Source organism: Lygodium microphyllum, chromosome 21 (assembly GCF_053477565.2).
Source record: "Lygodium microphyllum isolate KBCC chromosome 21, Lygodium_microphyllum_v1.1.10, whole genome shotgun sequence".
In the NCBI taxonomy this organism is placed as follows: domain Eukaryota; kingdom Viridiplantae; phylum Streptophyta; class Polypodiopsida; order Schizaeales; family Lygodiaceae; genus Lygodium; species Lygodium microphyllum.
In genome coordinates, this window is record NC_141155.1 from 85,840,191 (window position 1) to 85,850,643 (window position 10,453).

A 10,453-nucleotide genomic window follows, 5' to 3' on the forward strand; every position below is an offset into this window, starting at 1 on the left:
TCTTTAGAACTACACATTACATTGGTCTATACTAAGTAGGACAAGTGCACAAATGTAAAAAAAGGGATAAAGAGTTGCACTCGAGGTGATTAGAAAATCCAATCAAGCTCATCATGTTTGTCCGTCGTCTTGAATGATGGAAATCTAACTCTTGCATCTTATGTGGGTGTGGATTTGGTGTTCTAATGATGAAAATGCAATGTAAACTCATTAGAGTGTGCTGCAAATGAGAAAACATTCAAAATGGACGCTTGGGTTGAAAATTAGAGATGGTCCCGTGATATAAGATAAAAAATTGTCCAACACTTCAATTGGTCACTTGGAACAATTGAGGTGATGGGGAAACTATCTCCTATAGTTTGAGCCGACCCTACCTTGGTGCTTTGATGGTGCATGTTGTGCTAGTAGCTGCAGTCTAGTATGTCAAGTTAGAGAACACTTGTATTAGACACACAAGGTGAAAGCCATTGAGCTTCATGGAGTTGGGTCCAAAATTGTCCAACACTCTAATTGGTCTAATACTTATGATGGATTTAGGGTTAAGCATGTGTCCATTTTATATGAAGCACACACTATGTTGTTTTGACTCAATGTTATTAGTGTTGTCAAGAAATAGAAGTGATGTGTGGTCAATAGAGGTGATTGGGATCACCTTTTGGGTCAATCAAGGTGGTAAAGTCCACCTAGAAGTTGGTGAAGGTGGTGCATATAAATGGTGCACATTGTGTCTAGAGCCCAAAAGTCGTCATATTCAATTGGATTAGGGTATCTAGAGACTAGTATGCACTATGGATGAGATATCAAATTGTTAAGCAAGTTCAATGAAGTCGATCGAAGTAAGTTGGTATGTGGAAGTGAAGTGTGCAAGGTAGTTCGAAGGTTAAAGATGATCCAAGAAATCTACCAAAAATGCATAGATCAATCTAGACACAAGCAATGAACTAGTGGTGATTTTGTGCTTGCTAGTTCAAATTCAACCTATTAATATAAAAGCACAATATGCAAAAATTTGCAATTTTGTATCCAACTAATCATGCTAATGAATCCTGCTTGAGGTTATGTTGGATTGTTTGGAGAGATGGAGTTGAGAGATGCAAGTTAAATGCTAACAAACAACAAGTTGTGGTGGTTTTGGAGTGATCAAGGCGATTTGGGTAATATGGAGGTGAGAGATTCAAGGTAAATGCTAGCAATCAACAACTCATGGTGATTTTGAGCAGCCAAGGTGATTTGGCAATCTTGTGTAATTGTGTTGATGGTGCATAGTCAAGATAGGCATGGTTTAGATATTCAATGCATGAAATAACTTCAGAAAATTGATCTAATTAAAACTCAATCAATTTCTCTTCTTAATTCAATTTCTTGAATTAAAAAGCAAGATTGGAGGCATATTTTAAATATGTGTGAGATGTCGAGATAGTGCTCCTTCTTCTCTCTTGTTATAGTTATTTTTATTTTCCAAGCCTTAATGATGAGATTTGTAAGTTTTCTGGAAATAGATGATGTTGTGGGATGCAAGGCTCTTGTTTTAGCAAGAAAATGGTTTTGCTTTAATGAACTTTCATTTTTTGCATTTGTGTTTTTATTTGTTTGGTTTTCCCCAGTTGAGATGGTGTTGCATGTAGGGCATGGTGCTTTTTCCTCATTAAGGTGATGCTTATTCCAATAGAGGTGATGCAATGGAGGTGGTCCTAATGGAGGTAGTAAATCACCTTCTAGTACAGTGGAGGTGATGATCACCTTTCACATGAGTAGAGGTGATGCATCACCTTTTGGATCAATAAATGCAATGCTTCCTTTTTGTCTAGGTTACTTGATTTTTTGAGTCTTATGCAATAGAGGTGATGGTCTCAACACCCTAGATTATTATATATTTTTTCTCATAAATGTGATGAGGTTTCAGTGTCATTAGAGCTGATGAGTTGGATCACCTTTTGATCTAGTGGGGATGATGATCACCTTCCGGATGAGTTGGAGGTGAAGCTTGGAGGAGATGATGAACTAAAGGTGATGATCACCTTCTAGGTCTATGGAGGTGATGAAGTGAATGTGATGGTCACCTTCCAATGGTAAATGGATGATCTAGTGGAGGGTGATGGGGTAGAGGTGACAATCATCTTTTGAGTGCATGGATGTGATGGAGTGGAGCAACTTCTAGTTAAATAGTATGTCTTCTAAGACAAAAATATAGATTTACAATTTAAGAATATATGAAAAACATTTAGATGATAACTTTCAAATCAATGGAGGTGATCTTTAAATCACTTGGGGTAATGACAAAGTCACTCAAATCAACGACGGTCTCTACTTGGGTGTTCCCTTGATAAGTGGTATCTAGAGATGATCCCCGAGAAGGTCCGTAGCATCATTCAACCTTCTAGTTCATCAAAGCAAGATGTCTCATCTCCTAGAAGTCAATCATGGTGATTCATGGTATCATTCAAGGTGACGAGGAGACTTACTACAAATGGTGATGCTCACTTAGAGGTGTATTGGACCCAATTCCCAAAAGGGTTTCTAGAAGTTTTGGACCCTAGAGTCAAAGAATCTAGCTTTTTACCTCCTCAAAAGTCACTCAAGCTAGTCCTATAGACAACACTCAAGGTGAAGAGGAATTCTACTCCGATGATGGTAGTCTTGGTTCTTGTGACCATGTACACAAGCTATGTGTGGAATTGATGTCATGAGATATAGTATAAGCCCCGAATCAAATCAAAGTGATTATGAAGGCACTCAATTAACCAAAACAAAAATTAATAATATCAATGGTTATGTTGTAGTTAGACCTTAACTAAAATCCATGCATAGGGTTTCCAAATTGAAAAGAATAAAAGAATATAATTTAAATTACAAAAACTAGCGATTGAAGATATGGGATGATGTAGTCAAGGTGATTGCAAATTCTATCCTACTACATAAACATGCACAATGCATCTGAATGACAACAAGTATGGAGCATTCAAACCCTAGTGTATTACCAATTATTTAAACACATTTTCATCTAAAATATGAGGCTTAAAACAATCATAAGCATAAGTATGCAATGATGCCCTTTGGGTCTCAACTACAATGATCAATCCTAAATTAACTATGCATATTTCTAAATGAGCCATTGTTTTCTCTAATTAGAGAGGGAAAACAATCATTTCAAGCCCTCAAAACCTCCTATTCCTACACACGATGAGAGCATGAGCAACCTCAAAGAGAGAGAATTCTTTCTTGGTATCAGAAACAGCAAAACCAAAAGCGAGTCATTGTAAATGCTCTACTTAGACTTTGCACCATATACTTTATATAGTGCTACTATGAAGGATTATGGAACATGGACACACATAGTTCTCTATAGAAGCTCATGAAAGTCCTTATATACACTCTACATAAACTCTACACAATATGCTTTCCCACACAAGAAAGCTTTGTAGGGCATGTCTCCATGTGTTGCGTTACCTCAACACACCCAATATGATGATGAGTTTTGTGAGACACAAATTCAATTACAACTAGAGTTTTCACTTGGCATGTGTATGCACTTATAAGCCATGACACTCCTTCTATGCCTTGTGCAAAGGAAGAAGTATGATGACCTAGGCAAACTTGATGCAGAGATTTACCAACTAGGACAAGATAGCAAGCCTTGGAGGATGTTTTAGGAGAGATGTTGGCACATTGCAATCATGACACCTAAACCATAGCATGACTATTGTAGGATATTATATCACTTATCAAACAACCACCTAGACCATGCCCAATGACTCCTAGACCAACACAAATAGTCCCCCTTTCTATACCAAGAATGGTCATAGATTCCATTGATAAATTGCAAGCACAAACATCATAGGATCACAATGGACTAGATGAGCACGTTTCACATGCTCTTAATATATTAGCCCTACTCTTGGTCCACGTACTCAAATGGGCCTTAACGGTTTTTTCTAAGAAAATGGAGAAATCATAATATTGTGCCACTTTTTAAGAGCAAAAACTGGACAATCCCAAATAATTACCAAACGCTTATGATTGGCCATTGTCTATCCAAGAGTTATGGCTCTATCATTGAGCATGAGCTGAGTAGTTGGGCAAAGACACACCAACACAAAGTGACAAGATAGTCTATTTTCAAGATATTATATACCATGTATGCTATATATGAATTAATGGCAAGTAGATACTAGAGTCTAAACAAAGTGACTATTATAATTGGGGTTAAGTAGGGATGATCAATATCACCTAGTTTGTTTGGTCTCAATATTGATGAGTTAGAAGATCATATAGATAGATTGCGAGACTATGATGTGAGCTTTGCATGAGTTATGGATCCCCATCCTACTCTATGCAAATGACATCATGCTTAACTGTAATTTCCTTGAGGGCCTTGTACAACATCCAGATGACCTACAAGCCTTCTATGTGGATAAAGACCTCCTAATGGACCTAGGGATTACAAGGTCATGGTATTTAACATTGCATAGGCTTGATTGATGAAATCAAAGCACCAATTTTCTTTTGGTAGAGAGCTTGTTGAGATTGTGAGATGAGATTTACATTTGGATGTGATCGTCAAAGGTTCATAGTTATCCATGCATGAGGCATTAGGGCCATGGTTGGCATGGGGTTTTGCAGCATTAGGTGCATTTGGGACACAATACACATGTACAATTGTAGGAGCCATGCACTTGACCATGAGTTTTAGATATACTAGTGACATCGACACTTCTATATGAAGTGGAGACTATGGGGTTAGGCTCTACCCATAAGAGAGAGCTGCTTGTAGGGCTATATGGATTAGAGAAATATTTCTATGATAGATGGAAGCCTATGGAGAGACTAGTGGTTATGATGATAACACACATGATTAGAAGTTGTAAATACCCCATGATATCATTAGAGAAAAGCTATATGATGCACCTATGGTTATGAAGGCCCTCTTACAGGTAATGACATTCCTTTAGAGAATTTTGGAGCTTCGATGATAGAAATACTCCCATCTAGCACTCGCCTCTTTTCTTGATAGTTAGTTTTAGCAATGGACTGTGACTAGATGTGTACCTCCATAAGCCTACATGGAGGACAAGGGCATATGCACTTCTAGCATTTGAATATAGCCTAGCTTACACTCAACTTCCTAGAGCTTAATAGGGCGAGAATGCTAGATTGGGTGAGCCCTCCATAGTTGGCAAAGGATGGAGATTGCAAGATTATATGTAGTGAGGACTTGGGTGAGCCGTCTCTAGTTAGGGCGCAAAGATGGAACAATATTAGTCACACTTCTACACCTCTCTCAAAACAAATTTGTCACATGTCTAGCATACATAAACATGCACCTCTCACATAGTAGATGTAGAGGGAACTTGGGTGAGCCCTTTGCAATAGTTGGGCACAAAGATGGAATAATACTAAATATAGCTCCAATTAGGTAGTATCAAACATACCATTGGCCAAATCAACAACTTGTTACACCAACTACAAACAAAGATGCATACGAGGATATTTTCCTAGAGGACTATACCCTCTTATGGATAGTTGTTGCAACATCCTATCAAGGATACATTGAGATGACTAGGCACTACATTCAAACACACTGATGTAATGTATCCTATTTCTAGCAAAAATTTGGCTTTTAAGATTTATTTCTCTTAGCTCCTTTGCTTTCTAGCTTTCATTATAGCCACAAATCATTGTAGTTTTACAAATGATTTACTCACTACCTTGTCATCATCACAATAGTATGATATTTTGAGGCCTCATAGGCCATTTTGGCCCCTTTGTAGATGTTAATGTTTCTTTCTTTTTTTCTCTCTCTCTCTCTCTCTCCCCCCCCATGTACTCCTACGTGTATTTTGTTTGTCTTCCATATCTTGTATAATCACAAGGCATCATAGATGCCATACATGGGAGAAAAACAAGAAAACTTCCATTGTTTGGGAGCAACCTCTACAAGGGCAAGGACATAATGCACAAAAAATTGTGGTAGCATTGGGGATAATTTCAAAGCAAAGACCATGCTATGATGTGAAAAATATGAAAGGAACGTCAATGCTCTTTGTGATGAAGCAATGTAGCAAATGAGAGGTATAAAAGAAAGACATGCACATTTCTCCTCGTGAAAATAGGGCATTGAGGTGTATCTTTGGGTGAGAACACATTGATTAATGAATTGAAATGTAGTCTCCCAAACAAAATTCAGCTTGAGTTCCTCAAAAAAGAGGAGGGAGAGATTAGACACCATGCGCCAGAACTTAGAAGTTGAAAACTAAAATTAATAGATGCAAATATATATGGAAAAGGAACTCAACATAGGTACCAATAACAAACATGCCTAAGATGATGTGGAAAATTAATAGATGAAAATAAACATGGCAAAGGAATTCAATATACAAGCAACAATAACAAAGAAGGCTTAAGATGAAATGGTAGAAAATTCAAAATGGATAGTAGTAGTAAAGAAGGCTCCATCAAGCAAAGATGAATTTTTCAATGCGGCACTAGAGGAAAAGAGAAGGAAATAGAGACTCACATGCTTGATTAGTCAAGTGGAACCAAAATATGCCACACTAGAAGAGGTAAAGAGAAGGAAATAGAGGCCTACATGCTTGATAAGTTGAGTGGAAGGAAACCCACTAGATGATGCTAAGAGTCTCCAGGAAACAAGTGGTACCTAAGACTTATATTATTAAAAGATATCATGCCCAATAAGTTAACTCATATTAATAAATGAAATATATGGAAAACAAACACAATACATAGTTAGCATTAACAAATAAGCCCTAAGATGATGTGGTAATGAAATTCAAAATGGATCATAGTAGTAAAGAAGGTTTTATCAAGCAAAGATTAAATTTTCAATACCACACTAGAAGAGGAAAATAGAGATGTGCATGCTTGATAACTAGGTTAGAAGGAAATGTATAGCCCACTAGAAGATACTAAGAGTTTATGGAAAACTAGTCATAGCCAACAATTCAATTCTTAAGAGTAGATGGAGAGTCAAGGACAATTGAACTAAGGATTGGCCTCCTAAAGTTTACTAATTTCCAAAGATGGAGAGACTCTCTCCAAAGTATCATTCAAGGGGTAATAAGATAACATTGAGGATGACCGTACACTAGCTTATAAATAGGCGACCAACAAGAGTGCATGCCATGGATTATGGAGGTCCACAAGGTCAAGCACGTAGTCTATAAAGAGTCATGTCATCATACAGAGGTACCTATTGGAAAGCACGACCTATGGGACACATTTGAAATTCACACAATAGAAGTGCAATGAAGTTATGAGAGAAATTTTGATCTTGATTGAAGAAGCCTTCAAAGATAGGAGCATCATATTGTACAATATGGAGCCTAGGCAAACGTCCACATGGTAGAGGTGAGATGTTGTAGATGGAAGATCACTTGTACTCAAGAGTGACTACAAGGGGATAAAGGGTCAATAAGAGGGATTATGTACAAGGAGGGGCTACATCATATTGTGCAAGTTAAGAGGAGAGATGTGGAGTCTTGTGTTATGTGCATCCAAATAAACAAGCCCACCATGTAAAATATATGATTTAGAATGCTATTATGTTTAAGCACAAATATTATGTGATATTTTTAGGATAGGATATCAATGTCGCATGAAAGGTGTTCTAGATCCTACAATTAAAACCTCTATCACATCAAGGTGGCATGGAATATTTTCAAAAGCCTAGATATGAGATCCCTCTTACCTCTTCAAAGACATAACATACATAATACCTTACACTAGTAGGTATAAGGACATCCTTCTTTACGATGGGCATGTTCAAGATTCTATCGATTAACTACAAAATGCTAAGCATAGGACTCTGAGATAGGATAGTCCAACTTGAGGCTATGCTAAAGTAGGAGTCATGGAGAACCAGTGTGCATACATATAATTCCAAGATCCTCTGATGCATCTCTAGCTCTTTAACATGCTACTTATACCAACCATCTTTATAGAACTCGGATTTGGGAACAAACAAAAAGAGACCTATAATGGAGTAACCAACACCAAAAGGAAATCTATGATGAGTGGAAACAAATGGAAAGACCATTAGTGATTATGATCTCCCCAATGGTCAAGAGAGAGTCATCAATGCTACATTAGAATTAGAGTAGTGATGGGAGTAGTACCTACCATTGTTGAGGCCCTAAGACAAAGTTATTCTAAACTTTTATGCATAGACTTTGGAGACTCCCAAGACAGACATTTTAGACTTGCTCAATTGTTATCCAAACAACTAGCATTGCAAGGCGAGACCATGTAAGAATGCTCAAATGAGCACATGGCTACAACTCCATTGAGGGCTATGCATGGATCACATATTGTCCATACAATGACTTAGATTTTCCATTCTTAGAGCTCACTCAAAAGGAGCTCAATAAGAGAATGAGGATGGATATCATTTAGCTGCACATTGCCATGACAAGGATCATGCTTGCCAAGCCACTAAGGATGAAGATAGCTTTTTATCCAAATCATTTTTCACATATATCCATGATGATTTTGTGAGTCACCTAAGGTACATGGACACAATCATGTCAACATTGCCTCGGACTTTTCCTTTTGCAGTTGCATGGATATAGAGGCCGTCTATTGTAGGCACCTCTTGGATGTAAGTCAATGCACTTTTGCCACTTAAAAAACATGCATATTAGGGAAAACTTGAACCTTTGCCACGAACTTTCTCAAAGTTACATCCACATCGCACACTTGATAGCACACCTCAAACCTATGGATCCACAAGATGTAATTACCTTAATGGAACCACAAAGAGATGCAATTTCTACCCACTGCCTACTAGTCCACAACTCTACTTGAGAATATAAATGACATTACCACATCATTGAACAAACCTACCTCGATGCTTTAGGATTGACTCACGAGGTACATCATGTGATGATTTTAATCCACTTTCCTCTATAGCTTGGCACATTAGCTCCACCACTTTGCCATACTAGCAAGTGTGTCAAATCCATAGCTTATATTGGTCCTAACTTAATGCTCATTTCTACATTATCTTTACTTTTTTAGCAAAAGATAATTCCCTAAATTTCTAATGCATCTTGTTGTCTCACAACTTATTTGGTCTCTTATATATGTTCATACAACTCTCTCTCTCTCTCTCTCTCTCTCTCTCTCTCTCTCTCTCTCTCTCTCTCTCTCTCATCAAAAAGTTGTTAATTTAGCTCTCAAAGTGCAAAGACGACATTAAATTATTCTTAAGCGATATTTTAAATCTACAATCGCAATTAAGTCTTCACCACAAGCTACCAATCCTCTCAATCCACGTGTTCACTAAGAGAGTCCATAAAATATGTATGTCTCTATGTGTGTGTGTGTTTGTGTGACAATCCCAAACTTCAATGCATACATTTTTGTGTTTTTGGTAGTCCCCCCTCATAAAGCTCACCTTGGTAAACCTCTATTTGCATGCACAAGGAGCAAAAGTTTTCTAATCCTTCTCCCCATCTCCTCATACCATGCAAGGGGTGAAGATTAGACTCAAGGTATTGGCCTAACAATGAGACAAACCCAAACACCTAACGATCTTCGCATCACCACCAAAGCCAAATTGAGAGCTAAGCCCATGGGAGGAATTCCTAGATCAACAAGTTTGCACCTTGGAAAGGGAAAGCTTGCAACCAAGGTGGATACAACTAATAAAGAGATTTAAAACAAAGTTAAGAAGATGACAACCAAAGTGCAAAAGAAGGTATAGAAGGAGCTCAAAACAAGAAAGGAGATAGATAAGCAAGATATGACAAGCACTATCCTTTTTAGTAGTATATGAAGCTACATTGCAAAAGAACATTGCATTCCATGTATGTTTAGAAGGCCTCCTTGACACATGCATAAAGAAACACAAGGAACTAGATAAAGATTGCCAAGGATGTCAAGCAATACAAGAAACTAATGTAATATTGGAAGGAAGAAAAAGGATTTGATTGAATGGTACCATGGAAATCACCAATAAAGGAAACAATCGAGCAACTTTGGAGTTTGAAAACATAGAACATAAAATTGAGGTACCATGACAATCAAATGTTCCAAGGAACCAAAATATGGATTATAAATGAGCTCACACAAACACAACTCAAAGCACATTCAACTAAAACCACTAGGTTAAAGACGGCTAGAAAAGAGAGCAAATGGACAATTCCTTTCTATATGCCTTTGATGTTTCTAAAAGGATGTTCTCTCTCTCTCTCTCTCTCTCTCTCTCTCTCTCTCTCTCTCTCTCTCTCTCTCTCTCTCTCTCATATTTATTTTTAAAAGCAAACCTTCAAATGGGTCAATTATTTCAAAGAAAAGAAAATAAAGGAGTTTCCAAGTGCACTCAAAATGCTTCTCTTTGGACTAACTATATTGAAGCTTTTATTGGGAGACATTGTTCTAAGAGACTTACAGATCCAACTTAACCACAAGCAGCTTACTCTTAAACCACAACTTA